General features: G+C 41.1%; 1 pseudogene; it reads right to left on the reverse strand.

The window, feature by feature from the left end:
* Positions 1-1,004: 1,004 nt before the first annotated feature.
* On the reverse strand, positions 1,005-1,062 carry LOC120236439 (annotated as a pseudogene).
* Between the last annotated feature and the right edge of the window lie 9,541 nt (positions 1,063-10,603).

Consider the following 10,603-nt stretch of genomic DNA (forward strand, 5'->3'; position numbering starts at 1 on the left):
TGGGGCTCTGTGCTAAGTATGGAGCCTGCATGGGATTCTCTCTCTCCCTCCCTCTCTGTCCCTCCCCCACATGTGGAAAAAAAAAAGAGGTGTTTCATTTCTAATACCTGAGTGCTATTCAAACATGTCATCTTTTCAGTAATTTGCAACATTTATAATTTCAGTATCCTTCAGGAACTTTGAGAGGGGAGAATAATATTTGATAGGAGTATAAAAAGGCAAAGTGGTGATTCCTATAATTAAAACAAATTTTTACTCCCCCCTCCAGACAGATACCAAGGTCCAGGAGGACAGTGTCCCAGAATGTTCTTCTAAATATGGTGAAAGTCTTCCTGCCACAGACAAATGTATTTTCTATATTAATATTACCACAGTATTAAATCTTTCCTACATCTATTGTTATATAGGATAATCAGCTCTAGGACATAGAACGATAGAAAACAATAATATTATGGAAAGGAAACTTTCCTTACATCCATATGAATGTCCATATAATCATTGAAAGTGATCAAATAGACCATAGAACAGAAATAGGCCCACACATAGAGGATCACTTGATTTATCACAAGTGTGCCAATATATGGTTCAGAGGGTGTTTGCATTTTAAAATTGGATAGATATTATCAAATTATGCATGAGAAAACTTACACTAATTTACGCTCTCACTAACATGGTTAAAGAGCACTTCATGGCCTATTCATATAAATGTTCAAGGATGTTTAAAAAGAATGGATATTCTGTTTATTGAGTACAAAGTCGTCTTTCTATGGGTGTATATAATGCAGTGCATTCATTATTCAGCAACAAGTATTTACTGAATGCCTCATATATTTGAGGTACTGCTCTAGGCCCTGGGGATTTGGCTGAAGGCAAGTTACCTTTTTTGGAGCTTACATTCTTGGGGGCTGGAGACAGATAATAAACAGTAAATAATTTTATATGGTTTTAGTTTTATGAAGGAAAAACCCAGGAAGGTAAGGGGTCAGAGAGAGACTAGTCTCGTTCATGCTAATCTTCTCTGTATCGTTCCAATTTTAGTATATGTGCTGCCGAAGCGAGCACAAGACTAGTCTCGTTCAGATAGGAGAGTCAGGAGAGGCCTCTTTGCACAGGTGACTTGGATGGTGAGGAGGGAGCCAAGCAAAGTTTGAGGGGAAGGTGTGTCCCAGGCAGAAGCTCAGGGATTGTCAAGGCCTTGGGTCAGGAAAGTATCTGGTGTGGGAGAGACTCAAAGATGGGCCAGTATGGCTGGAGAGTGGATTGATGCTCAAGAGAGGTAGGCAGGGGCTGGATCATGCTGAACTTGTTGCTCATAGCAAGACATCTAGATTTTGTTACATTGTACTGGGAAGTCAAAGAAGGGTCATAAGCACTGATGTGGCATGGTCTGATTCATACTTCTGAAAGGTAATTTTGATTATTGTGGGGAAATGATTGGGGGAGAAGGGGAGAAAGGAAGCAAACAGACATTTAGGTGTGACCAGAGGGACAGTAGCTTGTGTTAGGTGGTAGCTGGAGAAGTGGTGAAATGTGACCAAAACTGGGGTGTGTCTGGATGATATAACAGGACTAGCTGACGGTGATGTAATGTGGAGTGGGGCTTAGAGGAGGAAAGAATCAAGGATGATTCCTAGGTTTTGGGGCCTACACAACTGGGTAAGTGGTGGTGCTACCAGCTGAGATAGAGTTGACTGGGGAGGGAGACTATGGGGGCAGTGGAAGAAAATGGTGTGTGCAAGTGCAACAGCCCAGTGTCCATCAACAGATGAATAGATAAACAAAATATAGTATCCCCATAGAGTGACGTGTTATTCAGCTATGAAAAGGAACGACATACTGATACATGCTACAACATGGCTCAACCTTGGAAACATGCTAAGTGAAAGAAGCCAGACACAAAAGGCCACATATTGTATGATTCCATTTATATGAAATATCCAGAATCACACCTACAGAGTCAGGAAGTAGGTTAGTGTTTGCCAGGGTGGGGAAAGCTAAATGGGGAGTGACTGCTTAATGCAGGTTTCCATTTGGGGTGACAAAGAAGTTCTGGAGATAGACAGTTGAGGCGGTTGTACAACACTGAGAATGTACTAAATGGTATGGAACTGTACACTTGAAGATGGTTACAGCAGTAAATGTTATGTATAGGTTCCACTGATTATTCATTCTACAAGTATTGTAGGGAGTGGAGTTCTTACTGTCCAGGCATTATTTTAAGTGCTGAGGTTCAGTGGTGAATAAGTGTGATGCTGAAATTTTATTTCCCAGTAACTTGCTCTCTGAATGCTCTTGTAGTTTGTAGGCAAACTATTCCCACATATTCCTGAATATACCAAATCAACCCTACCCCCTTTTTCTTAAGATGAAAATTTTATTCTGATCTTATTTTCTTTCCAGTCAAGTCTATTTATTCTCTTGTTTTGTCTGTTAGACTCCCATGATATTGGTTTTCCTTGATGTCTGGTGATCCTGTGTTATACTTTTACAAATAGATGAACTAGGTTGATTATGAAACATAAGTGGCATGGATTTTATCTGCTTTTGTGTGAGTGTGCTATTTGACAGGCCTTTCCTCTGAATGCAAGATCTGATATCAATTCTAGATAGGTAGGTGGGGACTGTCCTCATGAAGCATTTGCTTAAAGATAAATCCATGTGGAACAGGCAGGTAGGATATTTTTTATCAGTTAGAAATCTTTTTTCTTTCATTTTTAGATTACACATTTTTATTTTATTATTATTATTTTTATTATTTAAGTATAATTGACATATAGTATTGTATTAGTTTCAGGTGTGCAACATAATGATTCGACAATTCTGTATAATACTCAGTGCTCACCATTGTTAAGTGTCGTTGCCATCTGTCATCATACAATGTTATTACAATATTATTGACTATATTCCCCTGTACTGTACTTTTCATTTCCATGACTCATTTATATCATAACTGTAATTTTGTACCTCTTAATCCCCTGTATCTATTTCATCCACCCCCCATCCACCTTCCCTCTGGCAACCACCAGTTTTTCACTGTTTCATGATTTTAACCTGAATACCTTTATTGAATCACATCACTTTAAATTTACAAATTTAGAAGTTATTACATAGTGTTATGAATAAATGTTATTTTTATTATATTTATTTGAAACATTCAGAAAGTTTTTAACTGCTTTAAATTTGTTCCTTCCAAGTTTTTTGTGGATCTCTAGAAATGTATTATCATAAATAAAATTCTAGCTTCAGAAAAGAACATGTTGCCTTAACTTACCTTTTTGTTTTAATTGGACTATAATTAACATACCATGTTGTATTAGTGATGACAGTATAGTGATTCAGCAATCCTATACATTTCTCAATGCTCACCACGCACGGTAAGTGTAGTCACTGTACAACATTGTTATGATATTATTCAGTGCATTCCCTACACTGTACTTTTCATCTTCATTACTTATTTATTTTATAACTGGAAAATTATAGCTCTTAATCCCCTTTATCTGTTTCAGCCATCCCCCACCCACCTCCCCTCTGGCAATCAATCACCAGTTCTCTGTATTTAAGAGAACTCTGTATCAGTCAGAATTCTTTTTTTTTAATTTTTAAAGTTTATGTATTTATTTTGAGAGAGGGAAAGATAACAAGCAGGGAAGGGGCAGAGAGAGAGGGGGAGAGAGAGAATCCCAAGCAGCCTCCACGCTGTCAGCGCAGAGTCCGAAGCGAGGCTCGAACTTCACAAACTGTGAGATCATGACCTGAGCCAAAATCAAGAGTTGGATACTTAACTGACTATGCCCCCCCCACCCCCGAATTCTTGATTATAAGTAACAGAAACTAGCTCACCTAATTTATGCAGAAAAGTAATATATTGGCTGGCTATCGAGTAGCTCACAGAATTGACTGGAAGGCTGAACATCGGGCTTGGAAAACCAGTAGGAACCAAGGGGACCACAGCCAAGGATACTCTGCTGGAACAGCCTGGTCAAGTCATAGCTACCAGCCTTGGTGAGTATCACTCCAGCTTCAAGTTCTGGCTAGAACAGCCAGTCCTCCAACTACCAAACCAGATGCAGAGTTATCTGCCAGGTACCCAATAACCACATGTGGTAGGCTGAAGAGTGGACCCCCAAATGGCCTATTCTCTAGAATGTGTCAACATGTTCCGTTATATGGCAAAAGTGATTTTGCAGATCAAATAATTTGAGAAAGGGTGGTTATCTTGGATTATGGAGGTGGTCCTGATTATTAAGGTGATTCCTTAAAAGTGGAGAGACTTTTGCAGCTGTCATCAGAAGGAGCTGTGACTATGGAAGAAGTCAGAGAGCTGTGGCACTGCTGTCTTTGAGGATGAAGGAAGGGGGCATGAGCTAAGGAGTGTGGTGGCCCCGAGTAGCTGGAAAATGAAAAAATTCTCCCCTCGTCTCCCAAAAGGAATACTGACACCTCGGTTTTAGCCTGGGACTTTTGACCTACAGAACTGTAAAGTAATGAATTTGTATTGTGTTAAGCCACTAAGCTTTGGAACTTTGTTATGACAGCAACAGAAAGCCAATACACCATACATTTGCACTGTTTCCCTGCCATGATACTAAAGGAGAGTTTTGCTCTGGCGGCAGGCTGTGCACATTTTCTTCCTTGATGAGTTACCTTGTCATCTTCTAACACTTCCTCCTGCCTTTCTGTCTCCTCCCCAAGCCAAACACTACTGATGTTTTTCTTTCTGTCACAGTTTCAGGGCATAGGAAGGCACTGGGCCCCATGGTCTGGATCCATTTCTTTAGTAAATTATCCTCATGGTTGATGCAGAGCCTTTTCCTCTATTATTGCAAATGTCGCTCTGAATTTGGAACCTCTCTGGATTTCCTCTTATCTTCCCATTCCCATTTTAATCATTTATTTAGTTTGTATTCTGTAGCCAGTTCTTGGGATATAATTTTGTTTCATGCTTGTCAGTGTTGATTTCATTTGACTTCTATCTTCCAGATATTTCAAATTTTTCTGATAATAGTACCTTTTCTTGTTCACCAGAGCTGTATGGATTTCTTCTTTTTTTTTTTTTTTAAATGTTTTTTTTTAATTTAATTTTATTTATTTCTAGGAGAGAGAGAGACAGCGTGAGCAGGGGAGGGTCAGAGAGAGAGGGAGTCACAGACTGAAACAGGCTCCAGGCTCTGAGCTGGCAGTCAGCACAGAGCCCGACGCGGGGCTTGAACCCACGAACCGCGAGATCATCACCTAAGCGAAAGTCGGACGCTTAACCGACTAAGCCACCCAGGCGCCCCTGGATTTCTTCTTTAGAAGCAACATTTTCCCCTTGTCATTGTTTTTGTTTTTTTTTTAAGAAGCCTTCATGCCCGGTGTGGAGCCCAATGGGGCTTGAACTCATGGCCCTGAGATCAAGACCTGAGCTGAGATCAAGAAGTGGATGCTCAAGGCCTCCTGGGTGGCTCAGTCAGTTAAGTACCCCACTCTTGATTTCGGCTCAGGTCATGATCCCTTGTAGGGCTCTACCCTGACAACATAGAGCCTGCTTGGGATTCTCTCTCTCCCTCTATCTCTGCCCCTCCCCTGCTCATGCTCTCTCTCCCTCTCAAAATAAATAAATAAACATGAAAAAAAAGAGAGATGCTCAACTAACTGAGCCACCCAGGTGCCCCCAGACCCCATCATTGTATGAAAATGGGGTGGAGGGGACATGGTCTTACGAACTCAGTTCACCATCTTGATCCAATCATTGCCCATGATTTACGTTGATTGTTCTGTACTTGGGGGCTCAGACAGAATCCAAAAGACTAGAAAGTTCCTTGAGGAGTGGGCTATGTATTCCATTCTCAGCAGCATGCAGTAGTAGAAATGCAGTTTCTACACTTGTAATATGGGGGACAACACCATCTATCAGATAGGGGTGCCACAAGGATTAAACGAAGATAAGATTGGTAAAGTGCTTACTGTAGACTTGGCATGTAGTAATGTTGAGTATTTACTGAGTGCTTTTATATCAATTAATCTTGTTTAATCCTCATTATAAAGCCCATTTTATGGATCAGGAAAGTGAGGAATAGTGAATTTAAGTAAGCTGCTTAGGGCTTTAACCATTAAGTGGCAGAGCAGGGATTTGAACCGGGGCAGTCTGGCTCTGTCATTTCTGCACCTACACGCCATGCTACAGTTTACCCCATGGGTGAGGACTTGGGCTGAATGTTCTTCTCTGGCTCTTTAAATTCCCTGTGCATTTATGGGGTAAAGGAGCCAGATTAATTTTAGGAACTGGGAAGGGTTTGAGTCAGTAAGAGGGGACTAAGTGGTTTCGGTAATAGGCAAATTGGCTCCAGCAGATCTTTGTAGATTATTGTTTCATCTGTGTTTGTTGGCTTATTTGCTTTTATTTATTTATTTTGCAGAGGTGATATTTATATAACAGTAAAGTGCACATATCTTAAGTGTATAGCTCAGTGAATTTTCACATATGTACATACCCGTGTAATAACCATCCAGATCAAGATATAGAAAGTTTCGAGCCCTCTAGAAGGCTCCCTTGTCCCTATTCCCAGTCAGTACCTGGCCAAAGGGAACGGTTGTGCCAACCACTATCACTAAAGTGAGTTTAGTTTGATTTTGAACTTCATGTAAATAGAAAATACAGTTTGTGCTCTCTCATGCCCGGTTTCTTTTACTCATTCTGTTTGGTTTTTATTTTGATAAAGAACCAAATGCATTATAGGCCATGAATTTGTAAGCAGATGACCACACTCCATAGGCTTAGATAGCTAAGATCTTCAAGTGTGACCCCCATGGGCTCTGTACACAAACAGAGCTTTCCATGCATCGTGGTAGCCAGTTGCGGGGCGATGGGGAAGGAGAGCAGAAACACACCCTGATAGGGCTGTCATCTGCTCGACATCCTGCAAGGGCTCTCAGGACTCCCTGAGCCATGGGAGCAAACGTTCTTGAGACACCACAGGTGGAAAGTGCATGTTAGTGCCTTTTCCCTTTCTGGGGTTCCCCGTGAGTCACGTTTTAAGATGGGACAAGTGCCTGAGTTGGGTTGGGGGTGGCACATTCTTTGCCCTTTGCAGCTATGGTGGAGTGGAAAAGTCTGAACTGCTGTATATACTCAGGCACAATAAATGTCCATACTTCCCTCCAGCCTCTGGGGAGTCTGTTTTCTCAAGGTAGGGCCCTGTCTGTCTTCCCTGTGAAACGTTGCCTTCTCTCTTTTCTCTTTTTAGGGTAAGTTAGGCTTCTTTTCTTGAAGAGCCAAGAACTCTCAGTCCTGGTTGGGGCTTTTTCTGGGATAGCTTTTGAAACACAAAGAAGTTCTTAAAGTTCTTACACCTGAGCATAAGAGCCTTCTGAGCTTCTGAACAAAAAGGGAGGTTTCCTTCCAGAGAGGAGAAGAAGAGGAGTATCACCTTTTCTTTCAATCAGATAAGTGTCCAATAGAAATAAGAACAGGGCACAAGTGACTACATCAATAATCCATCCTGTCCAACAGCACAGGGTCCCTAATCTGTCCTCTCTTACTAATCACAGGGAACCTGGCAAAATTACATAGTCTCAGCCCATTTCTTCAACTACAAAATGGTGCTGATGCCAGCCTGACAAGGACATCGTCATTAGGAATGAATTTAGTTATTTGAAAGCTTGATACTCAGGGTGTCGATAATGTATTTTCTTTTCTTATTTGTCTGTAGGAGGAATTGCATACACAGAAGTATGGATATCTTGAGTTGGGTGGCCTAGATTACAGGGCTCTGAGAACAGGGAAGTGATGCACTTTGCCAGGTAGGTGGGAAGCAGGGAAGGGCTCACAGAGGCTTTGCTCTCCTCCTCTATGCTTCTGAGCAGATAAGTGATATGACTTAGGAGGAACTGGGTGGTACCTCTGTGTTCTCAACAGCGGTGCCCAAACCTGACTGATTGTTAGAATTACATGCACACTATGAAAACATTCCTACCCCAGCCTTTTTCCTTCTCCTACCCTGGCTGAGAATCTGATTCAGTAGGGCAGGGGGAGATAAAAATGTTTACTTAAAAAAGTCTCTGGGTGTTCTTGATCAGTAAGGTTTGGAGGCTACCCTTCTAAGATATATTTCTGTCTGAAAGTCTAATAGTTTAAAATATTCCCATATTATCTCAATAGAGGCATAAAAAAGAGGACAGGGGAATTCATGAGTCACCTCGGCTCCCCTGAAGGAAAAAACTTTTGTGGAACATTCTAAATTACATGCACTTTTTCATGTGCATCGTAAAGCCTAAGGCTTGATTTTTTTTTTTTCCATGACAAAATTTTCATCAAGGAAGAAGAACAAAACTTACCAGTACCTTGTTTGAGTAATTGGTATCACCCTCATTCCCAAATACTTTTACTAGGCTACACCTTTAATTGGGAGTTTTTATTACATTAAAGTAAATTAGAATGATCAGGCATGCTTCAAACCTTTTCTCTTCTCTGTATCACCTCCTTAGCTTCTGTTACTGATGTCATCTTTCTACTCACCTCTCTAAGACGCACCCTCTGAGCATTCTGATGAGAGAATATATGAGGATGACAGACCCTTAGGACTTTGAGCTGGTAGCTGAGAATGTCTATTAACAGGAGTAGTTTTAATCCTAGCTGCTAGCTTAGGTCAGCACGTGAAGAGTAGGGAAATTAGAATTCTGATGGAAGATGGCTCTGGGGGATGGGACAATCTACCATTCTAGTAATGTTTTATTATATATCACTGTAATTGAAAACTTGATTTGGGAATTTGTAATTGAATTTGAGAGCACTGAAAATTTAGAGAGAGGAAAGAAATGAGAAAGGCTCAGGGAAGCCAGAGGGACATGAGCATAGTATAAGCCTAGGTAGGAGCTGAAGAGGGATAGAGCCAGAAAGTTAGAAGATCATGGAGGTAGAAAGACACTAAAGATAAACAGCATAGCCTTCCGCCTCTTATGGGTATTTTTGGGCAATTTGCATCCCAACTTTTCTTCACTTCTGGTCACTATTTCATCCTGGTCCAAGTGAGAAACAAACTTTTTTGAGCTGGTTTCAAAATGACTTAAAGAGGAAATTGAAGACACAAAGAAATGGAAAAACATTCCATGCTCATGGATAGGAAGAATAAATATAGTTAAGATGTCATTACGACTCAAAGCACTCTACACATTCAATGCAATTCCAATCAAAATTGCGCCAGCATACTTCTCAAAACTAGAACAAACTATCCAAAAATTTGTATGGAACCACAAAAGACCCCGAATAGCCAAAGTAATACTGAAAAATAAAACCAAAACGGGAGGTATCACCATCCCAGACTTTAGCCTCTACTACAAAGCTGTCATCATCAAGACAGTATGGTATTGGCACAAAAACAGACACATAGACCAATGGAACAGAATTAAGAACTCAGAAGTGGACCCAAAAGTATACAGCCAACTGATCTTTGACAAAGCAGGAAAGAATATCCAATGGAAAAAAGACAGCCTTTTTAAAAGATGGTGTTGGGAGAACTGGACAGCAACATGCAGGAGAATGAAACTAGATCATTTTCTCACACCATGCACAAAAATAAACTCAAAATGGATAAAGGACCTGAACGTGAGACAAGAAACTATCAACACCCTAGAGGAGAAAGCAGGAAACAACCTCCTTGACCTCCACCGCAGCAACTTCTTACTTGACACATCCCCAAAAGCAAGGGAATCAAGAGCAAAAATAAACTGTTGGGACCTCATCAAGATTAAAAGCTTCTGCATGGCAAAGGAAACAACCCAGAAAACTAATAGGCAGCCAACGGAATGAGAAAATATAGTTGCAAATGACATATCAGATAAAGGGTTAATATCCAGAATCTAAAAGGAACTCACCAAACTTCACACCCGAAAAACAAACAACCCAGTGAAGAAATGGGCAGAAGACATGAACAGACACTTCTCCAAAGAGGACATCCAGATGGCCAACAGACACATGAAACGATGCTCAGCATCCCTCCTCATCAGGGAAATACACATCAAAACCACACTGAGATACCACCTCACGCCAGTCAGAGTGGCTAAAATGAGCCAATCAGAGAACTCTAGATGCTGGCGAGGATGTGGAGAAACGGGCACCCTCCTACACTGTTGGTGGGAATGTAAACTGGTACAGCCCCTCTGGAAAACAGTGTGGAGGTTCCTCAGGAAACTAACAATAGAACTCCCCTAGGACCCAGCAATAGCACTGCTAGGAATTTACCCAAGGGATACAGAAATGCTGAGGCATAGGAGCACATGTACCCCAATGTTCATAGCAGCACTCTCCACAATAGCTAAAACATGGAAAGAGCCTAAGTGTCCATCAACAGACGAATGGATCAAGAAGATGTGGTTTATCTATACCATGGAATACTACATGGCAATGAGAAACAATGAAATCTGGCCATGTGTAGCAACATGGATGGACCTTGAGGGTGTTATGCTGAGCGAAATAAGTCAGGCAGAGAAGGACAAATATCATATGTTTGCATGTATAGGAGGATTAGGAGGAACTTGACGGAAGACCAAGGGGGAGAAGAAGGGGGGAAATGGTGGGGGAAAGGGGGAGAGGCAAACCATGAGAGACTCTTGAATGCTGACAAAA

The sequence above is a fragment of the Hyaena hyaena genome, unplaced genomic scaffold, assembly GCF_003009895.1.
Source record: "Hyaena hyaena isolate Hyena2069 unplaced genomic scaffold, ASM300989v1 scaffold_154, whole genome shotgun sequence".
Lineage (NCBI taxonomy): Eukaryota > Metazoa > Chordata > Mammalia > Carnivora > Hyaenidae > Hyaena > Hyaena hyaena.